This window comes from Sphaeramia orbicularis, unplaced genomic scaffold (genome assembly GCF_902148855.1).
Source record: "Sphaeramia orbicularis unplaced genomic scaffold, fSphaOr1.1, whole genome shotgun sequence".
NCBI classification, from domain to species: domain Eukaryota; kingdom Metazoa; phylum Chordata; class Actinopteri; order Kurtiformes; family Apogonidae; genus Sphaeramia; species Sphaeramia orbicularis.
This window is the reverse complement of record NW_021941586.1, coordinates 70,001-97,903: the sequence shown is the minus strand read 5'-3', so window position 1 is coordinate 97,903 and position 27,903 is coordinate 70,001. Positions and strand designations below refer to the sequence as shown.

General features: G+C 41.0%; 1 long non-coding RNA gene and 1 pseudogene across 1 annotated transcript in view; one reads left to right on the top strand and one right to left on the bottom strand.

Annotated features, from left to right (window-relative positions):
* The window catches only part of LOC115416286 (enhancer of polycomb homolog 1-like), a 71,088-nt pseudogene extending 44,753 nt beyond the window's left edge, over positions 1–26,335 (top strand).
* A 314-nt stretch (positions 26,336–26,649) lies between these two features.
* Positions 26,650–27,903, bottom strand: part of LOC115416287 (uncharacterized) — a 1,420-nt gene continuing 166 nt past the window's right edge. The window contains exons 1-2 of the long non-coding RNA XR_003934939.1: positions 27,395–27,903; positions 26,650–26,781 (exon numbers count right to left, since the gene is read on the bottom strand). The exon at positions 27,395–27,903 is cut by the window's right edge and continues 166 nt beyond it. This is a non-coding gene — a long non-coding RNA (uncharacterized LOC115416287). The remainder of the gene's footprint in view (positions 26,782–27,394) is intronic.

Sequence of the window (27,903 nt, the reverse complement as noted above, 5' to 3'; positions counted from 1 at the left end):
CTTTTGCGGCCAGCCTAAGGCACACCTGTGCAATAATCCTGCTGTCTAATCAGCATCTTGATCTGCCACACCTGTGAGGTGGATGGATTATCTCAGCAAAGAAGTGTTCACTAACACAAATTTAGACAGATTTGTGAACAATATTTGAGAGAAATAAACCTTGTGTGTACACAGAAAAAGTTTTAGATCTTTGAGTTCAGCTCATGAAAAATGGGAGCAAAACAAAAGTGGTGCGTTTATATTTTTGTTCAGTGTATTTTTAATTTCCACATTTAGTGATCTACTGATCTAAAATGTGTAATAACCTTTGAACCCTTAATCCTCTTAATACATGATCATTATTTTTACGTAATAAAATGCAGTTTCTCAACATTTCACTGGCCTCAGATATGACCCATTCAGAGCTAACATGGACGCGTCATCATGTTCTGCAGCGTCCAGTCACCTGTAAAACCTGTAGACAAATGACAGTGGATGACAGGAGATGCTCTTTTTACCTTTAGTTAATTTTACATTTAGCTGAAAAAGTGCATTATCTTGAATCTTTTCTGTTCTGATATAAAAACCCTTAAATTTACTCTGAATTTTTATGAACATCTATGTCACAAGTGTCAAACATGCGGCACACCAAAGGGTTATTTATTTGTTGTGATAAAATTACTACTTGGGTGCCACGAGGCGTTTACAAGGTTGTGTTGCAAATAACCTTGAGTTTTTGAGAGTTTTAGTTCTTTGTCTTCAATAGAGTTCTGAAAAGTCTTCACTGGCTCTAACTGTGACGCTGTATGAACTCTGAGGTGTTTCAATAAGTATCTTTCTGCCCCTCCAGCCCGAAAAGGCCGAAATACCCCGACAGAAGAGGAAGTACGAAAAGAAGCAGAAGGTCCTGCCTCTGTCGGCGGGGGCCCCCCACCACGCCGGTCCTGCTGTGTTCAACGCCAAGGACCTCAACCAGTACGACTTCCCCAGCTCGGACGACGAGCCCTTCTCCCAGGTATGAACGGAGCTTGATGCACATCAGTCTAAATGATGTTGAGCTGCCGGGGGGGGGGGGGGGTTCAGTGGCCCCCCCACCTCAGGAAACCTGGTACAGGAGGAATACTGAACCTCTGCAGATCCATGAGAGTCAAAGCCCTCTCATCTGAGTCTTAAATACAGTCCTGACAGGCTAATATCAACCTAAGTACATGAAAGGTGTTTTATAGCAGTCAGTCTGGCATTGACACGACCATGTTCTGACTGTAAAACCACATTACACTGTCTGACACGTCTGATGTAGAGCAGGGCTGTCAAACATGCGGCCCGGGGCCCAAATGCGTCCCCCCAAAGGTTCCAATCCGACCCCTGGGATGAATTTACAAAGTGTACAAATTCCACATTCAAGGCTGTGGAACTCATTTTAGTGTGGGTTCCACATCCAGACCAATCTGATCTACAGTCAAATAATAACAGCAGGAGAACCCACACAAAAGAAGGACTGCAGATTTACTACTGGGTTTGATGGGGAAAAAAATATTACATTATGTCTATAAATAATGGCAACTTCAAATATTTTCTTTGTTTTAGTGCAAAAAATCACATTAAATTCTGAAAATATTTCCATTTCCGAACTCTCCTGTACCAATAAAATGTGACTAACCTGAACAAATGTGCCCAACCTGAAATGTCTGTATTAAATTCAGTCCAGTTTGAACTCTTTTCTTCCTGTTCCTCAGTGTTTAGTGTCTTTGGAGATCTGATCCAGAATGCACATGGACTAATGAGAAGTGGAGGAAGAAGACTGATAAAATTACACTACAAATTTCATTTTTTTTTCAGGTTATTTACATTTTTTTGTTTGGATAGTTTATAAAAGTAAATACTTTCATCATTTAATGGGTTTTTTTTTGCACTAAAAGACAGACAAACATTGTCAGTTGTCATTACTTATAGGTTATTCTGTTCTTATTTTACTGGTCCGACCCACTGCAGATCAAATCGGGCTGAATGTGGAACCTGAAAGAATAGGAGTTTGAGAGTCCTGCTGTAGATCGACCTCATCAGAAGTTCAGCACTTGTTTGTCTTCATATCTGATGAAAGTCTGTCAAACAAAGCCCAGCAGTTAGATGTGTAACAGGTCACATTCATAATAAAGGTCTTGAATGTAATTTTCTGAAAGCTCCACAGACCTTGAATATGTTTACTGCTAATAGGAACCGAATGGGAACATGAAAACACGCTGTACGTCTGTGACTCTGTTAGGCCTTGTTGCCATGGACACATCCTCTTCCTCGAGCAGCCGCAGTGAAGGCAGCATTTCATTGAGTTGAATTCAACACACAGAGCAGACAGTGGACAGGACGTTCTGGTGGGACTAGCTTAACCTCCTGAGACCCAGATGTAGGTTTTTGTCCAGTATAGGAGACCAGAGTTTCACAGCTTTACTGTAACTTTTAACATCAGACCAGTGCATATGCAGTTTGGACAGCTGTAACCCTTTCACTGTCTGTACCGTCGGAAACATTCCAGCGGTTTCTGACACCTGAGGTTTTATTGAGTCATTATGGCCATTTCACTCACACCTGTAGTAGAAGCTGGAGAAGAAGCCATTTTAGCAGAATTAGAACATGCAGTGAATTGTAAATGACTGCTAGATTTTGAAAGATCTGGGGAAAAATCTGCAAACGGACTCACTCACAGCATATTTTCTAACCTCTTTAGTTTGTCAAATGAAAAAAAGTTCAGGTGGACCATTTTAGGCTTTAAAGGGTTAAGAAAAAAAAAAAAAAAACATCCACTGCAACGGACATTCCCATCATAAAACCCGTTGTGTTCTGCTGCTTCCAATCCAGACAGTTATTAATGTAAAAAAGGCCCACATTTGTCTCTTCCTGGGTGTGTTTGGTGTTGACTCTCCCCTCACTGTTCTAAATCCTGCTCCTCCACTGACCTCAGCATGACCTCTGACCTCAGCTTGACCTCTGACCTCTTGCGTCCACAGCTGCACTCAGGCTCATCAGAAGCAGAGGAGGAGAACGACCCGGATGGTGCCTACGCCTTTCGCAGGAAGGCGGGCTGCCAGTACTACGCTGTAAGTACCACCACGCCAGACCAGAGCTTCAGAACCAAACATGACAACATCTGCACGTCAGAGATTCAGAACTCCAACAGCAAAGGAAGGAGGTCACCCCTGTGGGTCCGGACTAGGGATGGAAAGATTCTCCAATACGCACGTGCCAGGGATGGAATGATTTGAAAATTTCATATCAGTTATTGTGACCAGAATTGTCACGGTTATCATTATTATCGCGGTATTATTGAAATGTGCTCCAAGTGTTCAAAAAGTACTGATACACACAATGAAATAATTAACCAAGTTGTATTTTGAAAAAAAAAAAAAAATAATAGGACAATATACTTTCTGTGGCAGAAATATATTCAAAAAGTACTGATACACACAATGAAATTTAACCAAGTTGTATTTTGAAAAAAAAAAAAAATTATAGGCACAATATACTTTCTGTGGCAGAAATATATTCAAAAAGTACTGATACACACAATGAAATAATTTAACCAAGTTGTATTTTGAAAAAAAAAAAAAAAATAATAGGCACAATATACTTTCTGTGGCAGAAATATTTAAATATTAATATGTAAACATCAAAGATATACATGTGCATTAAAGATGGAACCTTATGGACATTGTTTGACCATTTTCCAGATCGAGTTTGAGTTGTTTTAGGGTCTCTCTCTCTCTCTCTCTCTCTCTCTCTCTCTCTCTCTCTCTCTCTCTCTCTCTATCTCTCTCTCTATCTCTCTCTCTCTCTCTCTCTCTCTCTATCTCTCTCTCTCTCCTCTCTCTCTCTCTCTCTCTCTCTCTCCTCTCTCTCTCTCTCTCTCTCTCTCTCTCTCTCTCTCTCTCTCTCTCTCTCTCTCTATCTCTCTCTCAGTGTGGTAATAAAACACGGTTATCATAATTAGAATTTAAACAGTAATAATAACCATCAGGAATTCTACCACGGTTTATCCTTATACCGTTAATCATCACATCCCTAGCGCATGCACAATCCCAGTGCACCGGTAGAGAAGCTGTGAGTGAATGAAAAGTTTGGAATGATATTGCGACACATCAGTTATTGAATGTTTGTACCGATACAATTCAATCTGTTCAGTTGAATATATTTTTACTTGCATTTAAAGTGTTATCATTTAATTAGGTACAGTTTTTCTTTTGACCCGACCCACATTAACGTGCGCTGCAGATGTGTACACTGTACACTACAGTATGAGCTCCGCCCACACACTGTGGCACGAGCGCCGCTGACGAATACTGTAATGTCTGTATCTGACAGACACAGAAGGGAGGTGACCACATGTGGTTTTATTTGTTAAATAAATAATCAATCTCATTGAATTGCACTGCATTTTTTAATTTATTTACCAGAATGAATGTGTTGAATCAGAACAGCCTTAATCGCTCTGTATCATGATTCGGGTGTGAATTGTATTGCGAGATGCCACGCACTTATCTTTAACCTCCTCAGACCCAGCTATGGGTTTTTCTGTCCACATTTGAGGACAAGAGTTTCACAATTTTATACAAAAAAAAGAAAAGAAAACTGTCCACCACAAAGGACATTCCATACAATTTTAAAAACTGTTTTTTAAAAATCTGAAAAAGCTGTTGCGTCATAATGTTTCCAATATAGGCACTGTTTTAATAAAAACAAAAAACAGCTGGTACTTTGATGACATTCCTGGGTCTGAGGAGGTTAATATATCAGTATTAGGGATGTAACGATTACCGGTCTAATGATAAACCGCTGTAAAATTCCAGATGGTTAGTATTACCATTTAAATTGTAGTTACATGCTACCGTGTTTGATTACCGCAGTTTGAAAGACAGAGAGAGAGAGAGAGAGACTATCTATCTATTTATCTAGCTATGAAAAAGAACCTAAAATAACTCAAACTTGATCTGGAAAATGGTAAACCAATGGCCATAAGATTCCTTTTTTTTTTTTTTTAACTTAATTTTTATTAAATTTTCTCTTTTTTTCAGTACAGTACAATTATACATTCAATTATACAGTTAAATTAATTTCTTTTCCCCCCTACACAGCTGCAAATATATTTCATACACCTCCACAGACACATATAATGAAATTTAAGAAAGCAGTAACAATTATAGCAAACAATGTTCACTTCAAAAATTAAAAAATAAAAATAAAATGGCTGTAGATATAAATCTTCGTCAGAGGTAGATTGACAGCACTTTGATAACCATGGAGTATTCTTGCATCACCAGTAAATATTATTGCAGTAGTAAAGGTAACATAGGTTCCCATCTTTTAGTAAATATGGTTTTCTGAAGCCGGAGCAAGTGTGTGATCTGCTCCATTGGTAAATATCCCAACTTTTTGAATCCATGTATTATATGAGGGAGGTTCTGGTTTCATCCAGCTGATGGTTATAGACTTAAGGCAGTGGTGAATAATATATTCAAAAGGTATTTATCTGCTTTTCTATCCCAGACCTTCAGGTATTACTCCCAAAACTGCCACTGTGACGCTTTGTGGGATGTTCATTTTAAAAACCTCCTTCACGGCATTGAAACACCTCCTCCAAAACACACTTAACTTAGGACAACCCAAATATATGAGTGTGATTAGCTCTATGGGCTCCGCAGTTCCTCCAGCATGAACTGGGATGTTGGGGATCCATCTTAGACATTATTTCTGGTGTTCTGAAATATCTAATGATTATTTTCCATTTGAATTCCCTCCATGTATTAGAATTCGTAACCAGATGTGCCTCTGTACATACATTGTGCCAGTCATCCTCAGATATGTCCATGTTCGCCTCTGCCTCCATCTCCCCCTATCTGCGAGGAGTTATTTGATTCATAAATAAGAAAATAATTGTACAATTTAGAAATTACTTTCTTTTCTCCATCACCAGTTTGTAACTCTTATCAGATACTTTTCTAGGGGTGTAGGTTTTGCGAATTTATCCCCATTCCTTGGCGTCATCAGAAAAGTTCTAAGTTGCAAATACCTAAAAAAAATTTGAACTGGGGAGATCAAAGTCATCTTTCAACTGCTCAAATGTCTTAAATATCCCACCCTCAACAGCTGATGCAAGTAAATCAATCCCTTTTCTGACCATTTTTTAAAGCTGTTGTCTAGATTATTGGGTGTAAAGACTTCATGTAGCCAATATTTATCAAAGGTGAAATTAACTTTGGAGCTTAAACACACACTTTATTTTACTTCCATATTTTACAAGTGACCTGGTCCAGTCGGACAACTCTCCAGTGGGTGCATCTAGAAAGGGCATGCTTTGTAAGGGATCTTGACATGTTGTTTTTCAATAAGATTCCATTTTTAATGAACATCTGTATGTTTGATGTTTACATGTTAATATTTGACATGTTTCTGCCACAGAAAGTACATTATGACTATTTATTTGGGGTTTTTTTTTGTTGTTTTTTCAAAATACCAACTGGTTAAATTATTTCAGTGTGGATTAGTACTTCTGAACATTTTGAGAGCATTTCAACAATTACTGCGATAATAATGATAACCGTGATTAATTTTCGTCACAATAACCGTGATATGAAATTTTCATATCATTACATCCCTAATCAGTATGGAGATTAGGGATGTAATGATTACCGGTATAACAATAAACTGCGGGTAAAATTCCCAACGGTTAGTATTACCATTTAAATTTTAATTATCGTGATAACCGTGTTTGATTACTGCACTTTCAACTCAAACTTGATCTGGAAATGGTCAAACAGTGTCCATACGGTTCCATTTTTAATGAACATCTGTATGTTTTGATGTTTACATGTTAATATTTGAATGTTTCTGCCACAGAAAGTACATTGTACCTGTTATTTTATTTATTTATTTATTTTCAAAAATACAACTTGGTTATATTACTTCAGTGTGTATATCATTACTTTTTGAACATTTTGTGCACATTTCAACAATACCGTGAGAATAACTGTGATAATTTTGGTCACAATAACCGTGATTTGAAATTTTCATATGGATCTGTCCCTAATGCAGATGTGTATCGTATCGGCCTTACAACTAAGATTCCAAACCCTAGTCTGTACCCGATGAGTCACACTGTACACTGTGTAATACACAGTGTTGTCTAAAGGTGGGAGGTCCTGAAAGGGTTGGGAGGTCTGTGTTGGTTCTCACAAAATATGGCCTGAACATATGACAGGAAGTTGTGTTGATAATCTCTTTGCTGCTACTTTTATTCTACTTGAATGCAGTGACTGTAACACCTGATAATATCCCCCTGGGGGTTAGTAAAGTATGCTGATGGGTGGTTTTCCTTTGGACACGTACGTTCCTGTGTTTAGTTTAGGCCACAGCTTTCGTGAGTCTTGTTTGTGACCTCAGCTAAAGCCCTGGTCGTCCTGTGTGTCCAGGCTTGTTCAGGACCCGTGTGGGCAGCTGGCCGTGGTCTGGGCCCTGTGGACGGGGTTTGGCCAGGCCCACTACCGCTACAGCATCACTACGCTCACTGTGCCGCGGCGCTGCCTGGGCATGGCCAGACGAGGGTCGGACGGGGCGGCAGGTGCGTTCATTACTTTTATTTTTTTATTTATTTATTTGCACATCATAAAACAGCAAGAGAAAATAAAAAAACAACAACATTCAAACAAGTAACATCATTGTGCAGTAGCGGTTAGAAGACAAAAAAAGGCTTATATGAATACCTCCACCAAAATGAATAACACACAGGAAAAAAACAGAAAAAAGAATTAAAAATATAATATAACTGAATTAATAAACTAAACTAAAAACAAAAAAAATGCAAGTCACATTACAAACAAGTGTTCAGAGAACGCAAACCTCCACCAGGCACCCTGAACGGTGTGCATGTGTGGATCGACTATTTCTGTTGAAATTCACCAGTTTCCAGGTTGTTCCATACAGCAGAAAAAGTTGAAGCTTGGTACTAGGGATGCACTGATACCACTTTTTTCCAGACCAAGTACGAGTACTTACATTTGAGTACTTGCCAATACCGACGTACTGGTACGAGTCCTTAATAATCCCATTCCAGTTGTTCGTTCCTTTTGTAAATGTGCTTTATTGTCGTTGTCATTAGTCTGACTGGAACAAAGTGCTGCTACTGACATTTAATGTGTTGGAATGAGCGTTTGTCAATTAATCCACCAGTGGGCGCCGCTCTGAATTAACCATACTGGACAAATACTGCAAAGAAGAGTAACGTTTTTTTGAGAAGAAGAAGAAAGTCAGTAATAACAAACATGGAGACGACAGAGGCAACACTAATGTGATACTAATGTTGCAGCGTTTTCTCTGGTAAGGGTTTAAAAGTTTAGCTTCAGCAGGAAGAGGAAAAGACAAATGAGCAATCAGTTTCATTTTCAGTTCCGCTGGTGGCGGTCCGCACCGCTCCGAACTCCCGCTGGTATTCTCATTCTGTTTACGCATCCACCAGCACCTGGTAAACAGATGGAATGTACGCAGAGGACGGACAGAACGCTGCATCCGTATCTGTCTGTGTCTTTAACGTTACTGTCAGTCAGCGTTACTTTTATCACCGTCATTTATTTTGAAAAATCTCCACACTCTTCACACTCAACACACATTATTCCACAGCCGGTACCTGCTGCACTGAACTGTGAATGTCACACAGCGTTAAGTGGTATCAGTGCATTTGTATCGGATATCTTTTACGAGTACGAGTACCACACACTGAGTATCGGAGCCGGTGCCGATACTCGTATTGGTGCATCCCTACTTGGTTACAATCATGTGAGTGTCAAATTAGAATCAATTCACCTCAATATTAGTTGAGTTCTAATTTAAATGTGTGGTAAATGGGATTTTCAATGTTAAATGTAAATGTCCACAGAGTCCACATTCCACAGTGGATGTGGACAATTTAGTTCCAGATACAAGAGATTGTTCTAAGCTACAGGTGGATCCAATTGGAGGAGAATCGGAGTCGTTTGGAATTTTGGATGAATTTTGGAAAATGTCTCGATGACAGATGGAAAAATGTAGATGTTGTGACCTTGCTGTGACCTTGAACTTTGTCCTACTGGGACCAAAATGGAATGTGTTGGTCCCAGGGCCTAGGCCTATCTGTGGGGAAGATTTGGGAAAGATGGGTGGAAGAGTTTTACACTGAAGTTGATAACAAACAAGCAAACAAACACGCAAAGCAAAGTGATCCCAATACCTCCTGGCGGAGGTAATAATCATCAGATACAAATCAAATGATATACAGTCTTACATTTTTTTCATGAATTCCAGTCCTTTTCAGATGCTTTTTTAAATAATGATAAAGTAAATGTTGACTGAAGTTCCGGTCATAGATTATTCCACAGGTTTGGTCCATCATATTGCAGACAATACTGACTGACAGATGTTCGGCAGTATGGAAGATAAAATTTGCTGCATATGGTGTAGGATACTCATGAATAGCTAGACGACAACATAAAGAAATTCTGAAAAACTTAGGGAAGAATAGAGTTAAGTGACCATATTTAGACATGAAGACACAGGTCTGGTAAACGTTCACATCAAAAACTGACAGAAGTTTGAATTTTTGGAATAGAGGAGCAGATGAGTGGAGTCTGTTTGAAACGCTGATCATTCTGAAACATTTCTTTAGAATTAGGATAATCTTCTGTAGATCAGTGGGACAGGTTGGCACCAAAACAGTACTGCACTAAATAATGTAAGGATAAATTAAGCAAACAGGAATGATTTATCAATGAACAGACTTTGATCCAAATGCCAATTGACTTCGATTTTTTTTACAAACAAAATCAATATGTGATTTCCAACTCAATTTTTCATCTACAATAACACCTAAAACATTTATGTAAGAAAGCTGAGTTATTTCAAAGTTATCCATGAATATTTGAATTGATTGCCTTTATTGTCATTTGACAGTACAAAGTACATCAAACGAAATTAAGTTCGATGATTAGGGACGTCAGGCCACTGCTCCTAGTACAGAGTACAACTAGAGCGCTACCACAAAACCCTTTCTTCAAAAACTGCAGTGAAGAACAGAAAATAATGCAAAGCACAAATATGAGACATCGTACAGTTTACACACAGTACACGTGGACACATGCTGGAATTTTTTTCATGGATTTTGTTGGTTTCATTGTTATACTTCTTATTTTGTTAAAAATATGATAAAATTTGATTTTTTGGGTACTGATGTGAGAGTTTATTCATCTGAAACGGTCTAGAAACAGACGATAGTTCTTCATTTACAATTACTGTGTTTCATATTGTTCACTGGAGTTGTGTCCCCTCCCCATAACGACAAATGAAGGCCTGGGTTGAACGGTTATGAAATGTTTCTGTTGTATAGGATTTTTTTTAATAGTATGATGGTTTTCCTTGGAGTGGCTTCGATTTCCACTGTATGATTTTTATTTCTATTTAAAAAACCTTTAACCTGTATTTTAGTTCAGTTGTAGTTTGTGTGTGTGGGGTGGGGGGGGTTGTTCATCCTTGGAGGCTGACCTGCTCTTTGTCTCCCAGGGTTCTGCTGTGTTTAGTTCAGTTGTAGTTTGGGGGTGGGGGGGGTGGGGGGGTGTTCATCCTTGGAGGCTGACCTGCTCTTTGTCTCCCAGGGTTCTGCTGTGTTTAGTTCAGTTTGCAGTTGGGGGGGGGGGGGGTGTTCATCCTTGGAGGCTGACCTGCTCTTTGTCTCCCAGGGTTCTTGCTGTGTTTAGTTCAGTTGCAGTTTGGGGGGGGGGGGGGTGTTCATCCTTGGAGGCTGAACTGCTCTTTGTCTCCCAGGGTTCTGCTGTTTTAGTTCAGTTGTAGTTTGGGGGAGGGGGGTTGTTCATCCTTGGAGGCTGACCTATTCTTTGTGTTCTTTGTTTCCCAGGGTTCTGTTGGACCCGGGCGTACACAGACTACGACAACGTTTACCACCAATGGATCCAGAATCCTTCAACCTGCCCGTTCCTCCCTCTCCGGCTCCTCCTACGACTCTCCGCTCGCCGGCCGCCGACAAGTTGGCCAGTACCTCAGAAACAAATACCTCGGACAGAAGTTCCTCCTCCTTCAACTCCTCGGTTTCCTCTTCCTGTCCCTCTTCCACGGACCTCAGTCAGATACTGTTGAATATAAAGTCGTGCCGCTGGAGGCACTTCCGACCACGGACACTACCACTACATGAGCTGGACAACGCCCCACCCGCTGTTCAGGAGGCTGAGCCGAGGCCTGAAGCGCCCCGTGTCCGTCTGCGGTGCGGGGGGGCCGCCTACGGCTGCCAGCGCCTGGAAGGCCTGTCCCAGCACCCACACCTACCGCTGGTAAGTCTGCAACAAACGCTGACGCTGGATTCAGTTTTCAGGGCTGTCTTACCCTCATCTCAAAACTTTATACAACTTTTTAGGCCCGAGCCGAGTAAAGCCGGCGCAGGGCCTATTGAGTCTGCAGTGGGCGCATGGGGACGAAATTGCCAGTGACGCGGTCGCCTTTCGCCACTGTCGCCACTCTCACACATATTCACATTCACGGCACTGAGACCTTTCCGACGATGTATATGACAGGTGCACAAATCGCATATTTACACCTGCCCAGAATGAATGGGAGTCAATGGGACACGCCCACTCGGGGTCAGTCACATGTGTGTAAGTGCACGACAGGTGACATCTGACCCCACACACATGTGGGGGACCTCGAGAACTTTCAAAAAAGGGCAAATACGTGGTTGTCATAGAAACGGCTATATTGTTCTTGCTCAGATTATTATTATTTTTATTATTTTTTTTTTTTTTTGTCTTATTTTTCTTTCTCCTGCGCTTTGAGCTCAATTTTGACCCTCTGAACATTTACGAAAACTCACCAAATTTCGCCTAAAATTCAGAAGTGTGAGAAATTGAATTTACATATAGATTTCGTAGATGTCGGTAAAGAAACGTTGCGGCAGCGCCCCCTTGAAAAGTGGAAATGCATTGCGCCAATGGGAGCGCGTCCAACATAAAGTTTGTCGTAGAGCCACGAAAATCGGTAGACAGATTCATCATGAGGAGACAAACAAAAAATATTATTATGGCCACGCCCCTAAACCAACCCTTAGTCGGCCGTATTGGATTGAAATTTCCAAAATGCTGAGTCAGCGTTTTCGCTGAAGTTGTATTTTAACTATCTCCAACTAAGCCATTTGGCCGAATGAGCTCAAAATCGGTGTACAGTATCTAGAGAAGTGGGGCATCAAAAGTTAGCCGAATTTTTTGAATCGGCATCACCGTTTTTGTGTGACGAGGTTGCAAACTTTGCGAAGTTTTTTCGAAAATTTACCATCATAAAAATTGCTTCAGCTCAGACATACAAACAGCGATTTGGCTGAAATTTGACTCAGACGTCCATCTCCCAGGCCTACACCCATTTATTAAAAGAAATTGAAATTTCGCACTATAGCGCCCCCTACAAATGTACATTTACAAAAATGACATCAGTTCGGACATACGAACACCGATTTGGCTCAAATTTGACTCAGACATCTGTCTCAAAGGCCTACACCTATTTATTAAAAGAAACTGAAATTTTGCAATACAGCGCCCCCTACAAAATTTTTTAATATTTTTTATTAAAATTGCTTCAGTTCGGACATACGAACACCAATTTGGCTCAAATTTGACTCAGACGTCTATCTCTCAGGCCTACACCCATTTATCAGAAACATTTTAAATTCGGCGCCATAGCGCCCCCTACAATGTTACCTTTACGAAAATTACTTCACGTAGACATGCGAACACCAATTTGGCTCAAATTTGAATCAGTTGTCAATCTCCCAGGCCTACACCCATTTATCAAAACAAATTGCCACTTCGCTCAGTAGCGCCCCCTACAATTTACCTTCACGAAAATTGCATCAGTTCAGACATACGAACACCGATTTGGCTCAAATTTGACTCAGTGGTACATCTCACAGGCCTACACCCATTCAATGGAACAAATTGAATTTTTGCTCATAGCGCCCCTACAGATTATATATACAAAATTTTGTTCAGTTCGGACATACGAACACTGATTTGTCTCAAATCAATTGTCAATGTCCCAGGCCTAAACCCATTCATTAGAAGACACAAAATTTGGGGCTACAGCGCCACCTGCTGAACGATGAGCATACTTCCACTGGACTTGCCCTTGGCGAGGGCCTTTAGATGCCGCTTGCGGCTTTAATTTTTTTTTCCAATTTTAATAGAACTGTTTGAACCATTATCTTTCACAGTGAAAAATGAAACCTGGTGTGAATTTGAAACGAGTTGTGAATCATTATTAGGGCTGTGTATTGGCAAGAATCTGATGATATGATACAAGTCACAATACTAGGATCACGATACGGTATATCACAATTAGGGATGGGGAATCGAGAACCGGTTCTTTAAGAACCGGTTCCCAGTAGCTTGGTTCCTTAGAATCATTTGCCTGCCTGCTTAATGATTCTGCTTATCGATTCCACCTTCGTTGTGCATGCGCTGACGTCACACGTACGCTGCATTGTTTTGGTCAGAACGTGGCCAACATGGCGTTGAGGCAGAAACGGTTTAAACAGACCACACCAGATCCACTTACTTGGAACACTGTCAAAGCTTCCATGTCTTCAAAAGGGTGGAATCCCTCCAATATCCTCAAACATTTGTCCACAGCATGTGACTCATTTACAGGAATGTTACGTATTTGATACTCAGCGGTGCTTGTGAATGTAGCGGCAGAGTGAATGCCAGGCCGGTTCCAGTGCGGGCAACAAATGTTGTAACTCCTCAAATACAAGTTTCCGAAGGTAAGAAGGGAAAGGAAATGAGGTGCACAACGACGGGAGACGAGCCGAGTCGAACCGGTTCCACGTAGCAGAAATGTGGCAATAGAGAAATTAGTTAAAGCGTCTTTAGTTTCACTGCACCCCCCCCACAAAATATCATGATATTGTTAAAAAAAGGCAATTTTTTGTTTCTTTTTTTTTTTAAATGATTATTTCCTGGAAGAACTGAATTCCAGCAGAAATCTGCACCAATACCTAAACACATTTTTATTTGATCCCAACAGGATCTAATGTTATATCACAAAATGTTTCTAATTCTCCTAGTTTCCAAAGGAACTACCATCTGCCTCTCATACAGTAAAAAGTGCTTTTAGGATGATTCAAATAATCATTATTTAATAAAACAGTATTAATAAAAATACATAAATTTAAACAATAAAGAAAACCAAAAAACAAAAATGAACCTGCACAATATCTGCATGAAATAAATACCTAAAAATATCAATACAGTACTTTTAATATTGATATAGTATTGTGAAATGAAATATCGCGATATATTGCAGAACCCATATTTTCTTACACCTTTACTCATTATCTTCATGAGGCTAGTATGATTACTGGGGGGGTGTTGGGTGGTGTTGGGATGTTGGGGTGTTTGGCTGCTGTGGCAGACCTACAGACATTTTACCTGTTATCACACTCATTTTATCTTCCAGACAGTTCATGTCTGTTGTGAATGTGATTCATTCAAGAACCATATGTCAGTTTTTTTCTCCATGTAGTGGAATGTATGTCAAACTATACTGTAAAGGTGCAGGAGATTTTCGTGACCAATTTTTCATCAGATCTGTCCATTCTCAGTATCATGAATCTGTTCGTCTGTCTGTCATTCCTCAGCTGAATCTCTTCCTCATGGTGAACAGTTTCTTAGTTCCATCCACCACAAACAAACCATGTGTTTACAGAGTCAGGAGGAAACTGGGCATCTGAGGAATTTTGTCACGACGTGCATTGTGGGAAGTGGAGGTTCGTGTAGCCACCTGACAGCAGCAGTGCAACCATTTGATATTACATGGATGAAACAAACATGGCGTGGAAACGGCTGAAGTAATATGCACAGAGGGAAGGGAGCTCCTGCTGTTTCCACCTCGTGTCTGTAGCAGCTGCTGCTGTCACGCGATTACACAAACCTTCACTTCCCACAATGCACATCACGACAAATTCCAAGATGCCCGAATTCCCTTCCGGTCCGAATGTAAAACATGGGTTTAGTTTACAGTGGATGGCACTTTGAAACTGTTCACCGTAATGCAAGAGATTCAGGTGAGTAATGACAGAACGGATTCATGATACTGAGGATATGACTGAGGTCTGACAGATCTGATGAAAAATTGGTCACGAAAGTCTCCAGCACCTTTAAACTGATGATATCTGTATAACAAGGTACTCTTTGGTGGAAGTAAAGAAATCTGCCTGTAGTTCAGGGTAAGTGATCCCTTAATTACTATGCTGGTCCGTAGAACTAATTAATCCACGGATACTTTCATGGATGGACATGATTCTGCACTCAGGCTGGAATGTGTTTTCTTTGAACGTGATGTGGTGTGACGTGATGATGTTTTCCGCTGTGTAACGACAGCATGAGCGTCCGTCAGGTCCTACAGCGGCGCTCTCTTAAGTTGTTTGTGGGATGGTGTTCAGACACCGCTGTTGCTTTGCATTCACATCACAACACCTCACACCCCACCAGTCTACAAGGTGTCAATTAAAAAGAGTTTGATAAATAAATTCATGAGACGTGCAGGATTTGTGGGGCTGTGTGGACACAGAGGCACATGGGGCCGAATATAAAGTAAATGCCACAGGTCCCACTAGTATTAATCTGACAACATTCAGCCGCTCGGCGTCTGGATGTCATTACAGCACTTTACAGGAGTCGTGTAAGGGGTGATGTGCATGCAAAAGAGCTGTCTATTGATTCACTGGTAACATTGCACTGCTGAAGCCTGTTGGTACACGGTAATATTGGAAATCAGCTCACAGAAATGAAAGGCACTGGTATAACGAACAGTGGATTTTCAAAGGAACTGGAGGTCATCAAACAACACACACACAGACAGCACGAGTGCGGAGAACGTAGAAGAAATACGATGGAGTCCGATTACATGAAGCATGATCCAGATTGAGTTGTGATTATTGGATAGCACAGTGTGATGAAGAGTCATGGATCCTGTGAAGTAGAGAAGTGAAAGGCTTGTAGGGAATTAAGTCGATCGATAACACGCCAAGATCCAAGACTGTGAAATACATGGAACTGTCAGCAACAGGAGCGATAATCAATATGAAGCTGCTGGGAAAAAAAATAGAATAGAATGCCTTTATTGTCATTATACATATGTACAACGAAATTGTAAGAGACAACTCTCTAGTGGTGCGTAGTGCAAAACAGTTTAAAGAAAAATAAATAAATAAATAAATATATGCACAGAATAAAAACAGGCATGTCACCAACCAAGAAACAGTAGAGATAAATATATATTGCACTCTGACCCTGGCTGAACACTTTGGATATATGTTAAATATATGTCCTTTTTTGAGGTATTGTCATTGCAGTGTGTTCAGTACCCATATTGCACTTGGATAAAACGTACTGCTAAATCTGGAGGAGTGGGCCTGGATGGACCTGTACCTCTTCCCTGAGGGCAACAGTGAGAACAGGCTGTGTCCAGGATGTGAACCGTCCAGGCTGATGCTTCTGGTCCTGCACACACACCTGCTGTTACAGATGTCTGACACTGAGGACAGCTGGACTCCCATGATGCTCTGGGCTGACTTCCTGACTCTTTCTAGAGCCTTCTTGTCAGCCTGAGAGCTGCTCCTGTACCACACTCAGATGTTGTGGGTAAGGATGCTCTCCACAGAACATCTATAGAAGGACAGCAGCAGTTCCTGGGACAGGTGGACCCTTCTCAGTGACCTTCAAAGTCCAGGTGCTGCCGTGCCTTTTTCACATGGGTACTGGTGTTAGTGCCCCATGGGAGGTCCTGACAAATGTATGGACCCAGGAATCTGAAGGCACTGACCCACTCCACGGTGTCCCCTTGGATGGGGGGGGGGGGGGGGGGGGGTCCTTCCTCTTCCTCCTCCTACTGATGTCCAGCACCCACTCCTTTGTTTTGGAGGAGTTGAGTGCCAGATATTAAGGGAACACCAGGTAGTGAGTTCAGGACCTCCTCTTTGTAGGCCGTTTCATCATTGTTGTGGATCAGCCCCACCAAGTAGTGTCATCTGCAGATTTGACCAGGAGGTGTGCTGTTGTGGATTGGTGCGCAGTCATGGGTGTACTAAGTGTACAGCATGGGGCTGAGCACACAGCCCTGGGGGGCCCCAGTACTCACTGTCAGGACAGAAGAGTGATGAGGCCCCATCCTGACTGACTGCAGACAGTTGGTGAGAAAACTCTCCCATCCATCTGCAGGTGTGCTCGCCAATACCCAGCCTGTGCAGTTTGGACACCAGTCTGCTGGAATGAGTGGATTAAAAGTAGAACTGAAGTCCACAAACAACATCCATGCATAAGTGCCAGGTTGTTCCAGGTGTTTCCACATTGTGTGAAGGGCTGTGTTGATGGCATCACCTGTGGACCTGTTGGCTCTGGATACGAATTGGTGCTTATCAAGGCTGGGAGGCAATAAAGATTTTATGTGCCTTAGCACCAGTCTTTCACAGCACTTCATCACAACTGAAGTAGGAGCCACAGGTCTATAGTCATCCAGACTGCTGACCGACTGTTTCTTGGGGATGGGTACAATAGTGGCAGATTTTAGACAGCTGGGCCTGTGCAGGAGCCAGTGAGAGGTGAAAAATGGGAGTAAAAACCTCTGCCAAATGGACTGCACAGCCCCTCAGTACCCTCCCCTGGATACCATTGGGACCAGCAGCCTTCGACGGGTTCACGCTCCGGAACACCTTCCTGACCTCCTCTGTGCTCACAGTGAGGGCCAGGTTGTTAGCAGGTAGCGGTATAGGGGCAAAAAAGGCTAAGGTGGAGCTAAATGTAAACGGGAACATGTGATGAAGGACTTTAACATGTGCATAAGTGATCAATGAGTCCATGTGGGAGAACCCAACCTGAACTGGGCTGACCTTTGACCTTTGAGGGGGTCTGGGTCCTGTGGTGGATGGACCGGACCTCCTCTAATACACACAGCAGCAGCAGGTCAGGGTTTACCCCAGACCCCCCAGTGGTACAAAGGCCCTGTACGTTCATCTGTCAGCTCTGATGCTCAGGTTTTAACTAGAACCTGCTCCACTGTCAACAGTTAGCACCATTAACACTAATGGCATCGTTTGTGTATTACATTCTAAGGGTTGTCAGGTGTACTGCACACTGTTGCACTAAATTACCACCAGGTAAAACGGCTTTAAGTGTTTGATAATATTCCTAGGGTTAGGGTTTGGGTTACCCACTGATTGGCCTTGGCAGAGGTCTGCACTCTCAGAGTGCTTCCGGTTTGAAAATGTAAATATTTTCATAATTTAATGTTTTTCTTGTACTAAAACAAAGACAAAAATTTGAAGTTGTCATTATTTATAGACATAATGTAATATTTTTTTCACATCAAACCCAGAAGAAAATCTGGAGTCATTCTTTTTTGTCGGTTATTTGACTGTAGATCATACTGGTCTGTATGTGGAACCGGAACTAAAATGAATCTGTGGAATTTTAGCACTTTGTAAATTCATCCCAGGGGTCGGATTGGACCCTTTGGTGGGCCACATTTGGCCCCCAGGCCGCATGTTTGACACCCCTGGTGTGCAATGTTTGATTCCAGATCCTCAGCAGTAATGTATCTGAAAGTGGCAGAACTGTCAGTTCCACCAAACTGAGCAGATCCAGGACAGTGTAGGACTGTGCGGTGGTCCGATGGTTGAACCCTGGGTGTGTAAGCGGTTCTGATGGGTTCTGCTTTTGTGTTTGCAGCTCTAACAGCCGAACAGTACCAGCAGCATCAGGAGCAGCTGGCTCTGATGCAGAAACACCAGCTGGAACAAATCCAGCTACAGCAACAGCAAGCCAACAGCACCACCACTGCCAACAGCACACAGGTGAGCAGCCCAGCATCCCAGCATGCACTGCACTGAACCCACCAACCAAGCAAAGACTCACACCTGTCCTCCTGACCCCCCCCCCCCTACCCCCCAGGGCCTGGTAAACACACTGGACCAGGCCACCGCTCAATTCGCCGCCTCGGCCCTCGTCACCGCCGACCAACTGCTGGCTCTGAAAACCAAGGAGGAGCTGGCCTTGGGAGGCGGAGTCAACGGTGTCCTGTCCCCCTCAGGTACAGTACAGCAGTACGGGAACACACACACACACATATGTTTGTTACTACAGCATTGTGAGGAAACCCAAACATTGAAGTCGAGGTTTTCCTGGTTGTTTTTAAAGTCAGATCTGTGTGTGACTTGGACTGGTGTGAAGCCCAGTTACACACAAACTGTTCAGGAACATTCACTGTGTTTTACCCTGAAAAAAGCCTTTGAATGTAAATATTCTGAACCAGTGATGGTATCCATTCCACCTGGATATAAACCCCTCCCCTGGGCCCATGGGGGGCGGGGTCTGCTTATTAGGGCCAGGTAAAAAAAAAAAAATTTTTGGATTGATTTTATTTTTAATTTTGCATAATCGAGTAATAGTGGATGAGATTGATTTTTCAGAGCAGGACCGCGGGTACTTGGCCCAGGTACCACTGAGGCCCGGCTGGCCCAGTCTCACAGGGCCCTGGGGGAGACGGGGCACCTTGATCTGGCTCACAATGGTTCTGGTGCAGGAGGGGCGCAGAGGAAGGGTGGGGTTAGGGTTAGGTGGGGGAGACGCCTCCATGGGAGGTCCTCAGACTGGAACCCACAGTGTGGAGGACGTGGCTGCCTGGCCCGTCTGGTCAGCAGAGGCTCTCTGAGGCGGGTCACAGAACCCCAGTCATTCTAATATGGACTTGGACCCCCCACCCCCCAATGTCAGTACTGATACCAATACTGATCAAGGTTATTATCGTTAACGAAACTAACGAAATGACAAAAACTAGAATTGAAAAACATTTTCATTAACTGAAATAAATAAGAACTATAATTAAAAGAAAAAAACCCATAACTAACTGAAACTGTATTGTGTGTTTACAAAACTAACTAAAATGGATACAAATTATGGATAAAATTCCCTTAGTTTTCGTCTTTGTCAACATTGGATCAATACCAAATCACACGAAATAAAGCAAATTTTGCAAAAAATGTAAATTACCCGAACAATATGAACAACCTTAAATGTTTTAAGGGAAGTAAGTACAATTGTACCAATATTCTGTCTGTTATTAATGTTTTGTGTGTTTGTAGATCCACTGTGATCTGTAAGTTATAATGAACATGTGGAAATGATAAACTGAGGCAGAATATTGTTAAAATTACACTTATTTTTTCAGTTTGTTCATGTTATTCACATCTTTTGAAAGGATAGTTTGTAGATGTAAACCTTTTCATAATGTAAATTAACTTTTTTGGCTCTAAAACAGAGGAAAGTTTGGAGGAAGGTTATTATTGTTAACAAAAAACTAACAAAACGACGAAAACTAGAATTGCAAAAACATTTTCGTTAACTGAAATAAATAAAAACTATAATTAAAAGAAAAAAACATAACTAACTGAAATTGTATTGTGTGTTTACAAAACTAACTAAAACGGATACAAATTAAGGATAAAATTCCCTTCGTTTTCGTCTTTGTCAATGTCAGATTGATGTTAAATGGATTTCTTTGTCTCTCAGTTTTCTGTGCTGTCTCCATACGACACTTTTTGCTCCGTCACTTGTGTTCACTTGTGGTTTCCAGTCGTCTTCTGGTCCCCACTCTACCTGGAAACATGGAGACTAAAGCAGCAGAGTCCTGTCTGGGATTGATTTGAATAGGAGCACAGAGAAGAAGAGAAAAGAGACCACTGAACTACAACTGAACTACAACTAAACTACAACTAAACTACAACTGAACTACAACTGAACTACAACTGAACTAAAACTAAGCATTTAGATAAAATTAAAACTAATAAAAACCATCAAACCTGCTCTAAAAACTAATTAAAACAAACTGAATTAGAGAAAAAAAAGTCCAAACTAAATAAAACTAAACTAGAATGAAAAGTCCAAAACTATTCGGACCTTGGTTCTGATGTGTTGCATGGCTGCGGTCGTCAAATAAACAGGTTCCAGCTCCAAACTGTACTGTGGTATCACTAAATGAATCTGAGTCAATCAGTTAATTCTGAATCAAATCATGATCAATCAACTCAGAACCTTATGAATCAAAATCCAATCAATTAAGGAAATTGTCCGTGATCCCCTATAGCCCTAGTGGTTCCAGTTTAGTTATCGGACCGTAATGGACGCCAAACAGCTGCCTTTATTTAAACCAGTCCAGTTCTATAAATAAATGCACTACTGGTTCTGAAGAGTGGAATGTGTGCAGACGTCCTGCTGAGAACACACACACACTGTCTGGAATAAACCCAAGGAAAAAAAAAACAAAAAACCCAAGGCTTTGAACACCTTCAGTTCGAATGATTAGAGATCCAGAACCTGTCAAACAGAACCGCAGTTTATGTCATAAATACAAACATGAACCTGAGTAGAACTGAACCTGGAAATGTGTGTTACTGCTGGGACTGAACGGTTCTGATAGGACTGGGTTTAGACTGTGTTCTAGGTTCTGACCCTCTGTGTGTTCTGGGTTCTGACCCGCTGTGTGTTCTGGGTTCTGACCCTCTGTGTGTTCTAGGTTCTGACCCTCTGTGTGTTCTAGGTTCTGACCCGCTGTGTGTTCTAGGTTCTGACCCTCTGTGTGTTCTGGGTTCTGACCCTCTGTGTGTTCTAGGTTCTGACCCTCTGTGTGTTCTGGGTTCTGACCCGCTGTGTGTTCTAGGTTCTGACCCTCTGTGTGTTCTGGGTTCTGACCCTGTGTGTTCTAGGTTCTTACCCTCTGTGTGTTCTGGGTTCTGACCCGCTGTGTGTTCTAGGTTCTGACCCGCTGTGTGTTCTGGGTTCTGACCCTCTGTGTGTTCTGTTCTTTCCAGTGAAGATGTCAGGATTCTTCTTTAAGAACGGTTGATAACTGTGAACCCTCCCCCCGTCACCTTCTCCCCCCTCCCCCCACCCCACCTGGGCTCTTTTGACCCCCCCCCCCCCCCCCCCCCCCCCCCCCCCCCCCCCCCCCCCCCCCCCCCCAGGTGTCTACAAGGGCTTGCACCTCTCAAGCACAGCGTCCCCCTCCCCCGCGGCTCCGGCTCCGCCCACCGCCTCCCCCGGCCCCGCCCTGCTCCACCCCTGCAGCACCACCACCAGCTCTGCGTCGGCACCGAGCAACAACGGCACCGCCCACCCCGCCAACGCCGCCACCGCTAACCCCGCCTCCACTCAGGTCCTGCTGGGAAACAACAACAACAGCCTCCGTCTGGGCGTGGCCGCCGCCAAGCGCATCCACGCCCCCCGGACGCTGAGCTCCACCATGTCGACATCCGCCTTAAAGCTGGCGCACGCAGCCGCCGCCACCGCCAACTGTCAGAAGCCCAAGGTCGCCACGGCCTCGGCCACGCCCCTCGACATAGTGCCCAGGTGAGGAGAAGGTGATCGTCCAATGTTTGACCTCAGTGACCTTTAGAAATGTTTGACCTCAGTGACCTTAGAAATGTTTAAAATAAAATAAAAAATAAAGAAAACATGAAGAAATAGAATAAATAAAAAAAGAAAATTAAAAAATAAATAAATAAATAAATAAATAAAAAATTAATTAATTTCAAAAAAAGAAATGTTTTTACTGATGATGTAAAAACCCAAATGTGTCAGAGTCAGTGTTTAAGCCTGGACTCCAGTTTAGAGTGTTGAAATAACACTGAAAATCTGAGTAAAAAGTGACGATAGAAACGGTTTAATCATCTGAGGAACACTTTAACATTCATGTGTTTTCTTAGTAATAGTATTTGGTCTAATAACCCCCCCCACACACACACACACACACACACACACACACACACACACACACACACACTAGGGCTGTGTATCTGCAAGAATCTGGTGATACGATACAAATCCCAATAGTAGGATCACCATATGATATATCACGATATACTATACTGTTAAAAAGGCCATTTTTTGTTTGTCTTTTTTTTTTTTATTATTATTTCCTTGAAGAATTGAATTCCAGCAGAAATCTGTACAAATCCTAAACACATTTGTATTTGATCCCAACAGGATCTAATGTTCTATCAGCAAATGTTCAAACTGAAATTCTGTTTTCCAGACATTCCAGTTTCAGATCCTGTTCAAATGTTCAGATTCTATTAGTTCACAACTAACATCAGAACAGGATTTGAGTTCAATCCAAACAAAGGAACGAACATTATTGAATAAAAGTGTTAAAGAATAATAATAAATAAAATATAAACAAAGAATAAAAACAAAAAAACAAAAATGAACCTCCATAATATCTCCATTTGAATAAATACCTAAAAATATCCATACAGAACTGTTCAATATCGATACAGTATTGTGAGATGAAATATTGCGATGTACTCCAGAACCCATATTTTCTAACAGCTCTAGTTCTAATGGAAGTCAGTGAAGGAAACCAGAAGGAGAATCTGACAGAATGATGTTCATCTGTGACACATCCAGAGTTACATCCCCAGATGTGTATTAGATGGAAAATAATTACAGTTTTGTGTGAATTTTCTTTTTTTTTTGGTAATAAATAAGTCACAATTCAAATAGTTGGCATTTATCATTATTATTTTTAAGTATTTATTTTATTTACCGTACTTTGCGGTCTATAAGCTGCTACTTTTTTCCACACACTAAAATGATGCAGCTAATTTATGTTTTCTGGGCTAACGATTGATCCAGCTGACGAAGAAGGAAACAGCTGATGCACGTAAGCGTGGCATCAATGAACCGACGGCGAGACGTTGGAGGACGGGGTGGGTGGGGCTTATAGTCTGGAAAGTGTAGTATTTTATTAACTGGTTTATTGAATAGGGACCCTGTACATTTATGAACACTAGAGACTGTAAGAAAATATGGGTTCTGCAATATATCACGATATTTCATTTCACGATACTGTATCGATATTAAACAGTACTGTATGGATATTTTTGGGTATTTATTCAAATGCAGATATGGTAGAGGTTCATTAATGTTTTTTTGGTTTTCTTTATTGTTTATATCTTATTTATTGTTGTTTAACACAGTTTTATTAAATAATGGTTACTTGAATCATCCTAAAAGCACTTTTTACTGTCTGAGAGGCAGATGGGAGTTCCTTTGGAAACAAGAATCAGAAAAAATTATGATATAACATTAGATTGTGTTGGGATCAAATAAAAATGTGTTTAGTATTTGTACATATTTCTGGTATAATTCAATTCTTCCAGATAGGGATGTAACTATTACTGGTATAATGATAAACAGCAGTAAAATCACAGACTGTTAGTATTACCATTTAAATTCTAATTCTCATGATAACTGAACATGATAACTGCACTTTTAGGGGGAAAAACCCTATGTAAAGATCTGCTTTTATGTCAAATATTTGAGTGTGGTTTAAATTTATTACAATTTTAATTTTCTATACCTAATATTTGGAACCAACATTCACTTTTAAAGTCTGTGAAAAGGTTCGTTAAGCATCTATGTATTATTTATGCGATAAAGTATATACATTTTTCAAATTGGATTTTTTTTGTGTGTGTGTGTTTTTGTCCTTTTGTGTTTTTATAGTAGGTTAAAGTGAAAAAGCAATAGATGATACATATGAAGTTGTGCTGAAAAAACAGATCCAAACATGGGTATAGTAAACATTTGTTTCTATAGTATATAAAGGCCAAATCAAAAGGACTGAAAAACAGACAGAATAGACTCAGACCACTAAGGGTTAATATGTGAATGTTTCTGACACAGAAGGGACACTGGGACTGTTATTTTATTTGGGTTTTTTGTTGTTTTTTTTTAATCCACCTTGGTTAAATTCTTTCAGTGTGTGTATCAGTACTTTTTGAACATTTTGACCACAATTTCAGTAATACAGTGATAATAATGAGAACTGTGATAATTTTGGTCACAGTAACTGTGATATGAAATTTTCATATGGTTCCATCCCCACTTCCAGGAAATAATCTTTAAAAAACAAACAAACAAAAGAAGTTTACCTTTTTAACTGTATCATGATATATTGTGATATATGGTATGGTGATCCTAGTATTGTGATTTGTATCGTCAGGTTCTTGCTGATACACAGCCTACTGAACACTGGGGTATAAAACTACACCCGTGTAAATATGACAGATTTAGTCCAAATAACTCCTTTTCTTCTGCACTTCGTCCGCAGGTGAAATAAACAGTATTCAACAGTATTCCATCACTCATTCACTGTATTTAAACCAGTGTTTTTCAACCTTGGGGTCGAGACCCCACATGAGGTCACCTGAAATTCAAATGGGGTCGCCTGAAATTTCTAGTAGTTGATAAAAAAAATTAAAACTTACTAATAAAAATTGACAGTATATAGTCTAAATGTTGTCTAAAATTAATGTTTATTTGCAACATAGTTGGCAAACTATTACGTGATCAAAAACAAATTAATTTTAGCCAAAAAAAGTCTCAGGTTTGAATGTCTGAGCTCACCAGAAATTTGTGACGTTAAAATGGAGTCAGGACTAAAAAAATGTTGGAAACCACTGGAGTAAAGGGTTCAAATCCTGACTGTGGTCGTGTGTCTGTTAGTTTTGAGCAGTTGTGTTCTTTCCGAAGGACCTGAGGGTTCAAAGTGTCAGCGCTCTGCTCTGACACTTCTGTTACCGTCCTCTTTTTTCTCTTTTTTTTAATTTTTCAGGGAGAATCACGATCAAGACAAGCCAGCACTGAACAGTCTATCAGAGAACACAGTGGCCATGGAAGTTACGTAACCTCCCTGAACGCAGCACGGGGAAAGTGTCAACACCCCTTTCTGTTTTTTTTTTGTTTTTTTTTCCCCAGTTTTTTTCATTTTTATTTTTTTTAGGTGCTATGCATCGTTCGTCAGCGAATGCAAAGCGGGCGGCGGAATGAGCAAAAAAAAAAGGCTGGGTTTCCACGGCAACCATCGAGGGACTTAACTGCAATGCTCGTCTCGTACAATTATTTTCTCCCCCTGCCCCCCCGACCCCCCCCCCCCCACACACACACACACATACACACACCCCCTCCCTCTCCCAGTCCCCCCTCCCCCTCCCCTATTTGTTACTGTTAATAAGAGATCGTCTGTAAATTCTTAATATGACAATTCTATGTACAGTACTGCATATTTGTAATACCACCCCCCCTCCCCCCTGAAGCCCCCCCCTATTCTTGTATATAACATTACTTGAATACAGAATTGTTCATTTGTGATGTTTTGCACTCGAGATATTAAAAAAAAAAAAAACCCATAAGAAAATCCAATTAAAAAAGAGAGAAAACGACAAAACTGCGACTGGTGCGAGTATGAGGTGTGAGCGTCCAATCACAGACGAGCGTGTGAGTGTCCAATCACAGACGAGCGTGTGTGAGCATCATCACATGCATGGGGCGGAGCCTGCTGTTATTTATTGTACCGTGTTTACAAAGGTTTAGGTTTTTCTCTTCCCCTATTCATGTTTTTAATTCTTTGTTGTTGTTTTTTTTTACACTGTACCAGTCACCCCCCCCCCACCCCCCACCCCCCATCACTGTAGTCAGCGTTGAACTAGATTTAAAACAAAAACACATGAAACTTACCCTTTTTGGGTGGGGGGGGTTGTACCTGGGCTGATGTTCCCACAGGTCTGGTCCAGGTCAGAGGTCCAGAACAGGTGTGATTCAGTTTGTCGGTGTCCACTCAAGCTCTTCCGTACGAGACAAGTAACAAAAACCCCCCACGGGGGCGGAGCCTGTGCTGCTTTTATGTGAGCGCTACAGCAGGTCTGTCAAACTCCTGTTCGTTCAGTTCCACGTTCAGTTCAATCTGATCTGCAGTGGACCCAACCAGTCCAATAAGAACAGAATAATACAGAAATAATGTCAACTCCAAACTTTTCTGTGTTAGTGAAAAAAGTCAAACAATGAAAAGGTTTCCGTCTACAAACTCAACTTTCAAAAGATGTGAATTCCTTGAACTGAAAAAATCAGTGTGATTTGAACAGTATTCTGCTTCAGTTTATCATGTACATTATAACTTACAGATCACTACAAATACACAAAACATTTAATAACAGATGGAATATTGTTAAAATTATACTTAAAACATTTCAGGTTATTCACATTTTTTGTGGAATTATCCATTTTAGTGTAAATACATGAAAATATTTACATTTACAAAGAGAAATTTGGATTTGTCATTATTTGTTATTATGATAATATTTCACTTTAGATTGAATTGTTGTGAAAGTGGAACCTGAACTAAAAGGATTGTTCATATCTTAATGGAATTTTTACATTTCACAACTCCATCCCAGGGCCGGACTGGACCCTTTGGAGGGCCGGATTTAGGCCCCGGGACGCATGTTTGACACCTGTGATCTATGGAATGAATTGTTTTTAAATTGATGCTGCTTTTGTAATTGTTTTGTTTTTTTTGGACTCTGATTAAAAAAACGGAACACTTTATTTTCTCTTTAAAAGACAAGGTAACCCCCCCCCCCCCCCCCCCCGCCCTTCATTCATCCCCTTCACATTTTTCTAAAGTCAATATTTTTCTATCTCACACTTTTTAATTTCCTTCACAAAAGACTTAATTCTTTTGTTACTCGTTGGAAAAAAAAAACATATAAGGGAAAAATGCAGTAACTGACATTTCCTATCATTCCACCTTCTGCATAAAATGTGTAATAATCGAAAAGGAAAAAAAAAAAAGATTCAGCAGTCGTTTTCTCTTGTTTTTAAAACTCTCCAGAAGGCTTTCGAAAAGGCCAATGAACCACAGTTATATCGGGTGCCTTCATTTGGGAAAAAAGAAAAAAACCTATTAAAAAAAAACAATAAAAAAAGACGTCGCTCTCTTCTGTGAAGAGTTTTGGTACTG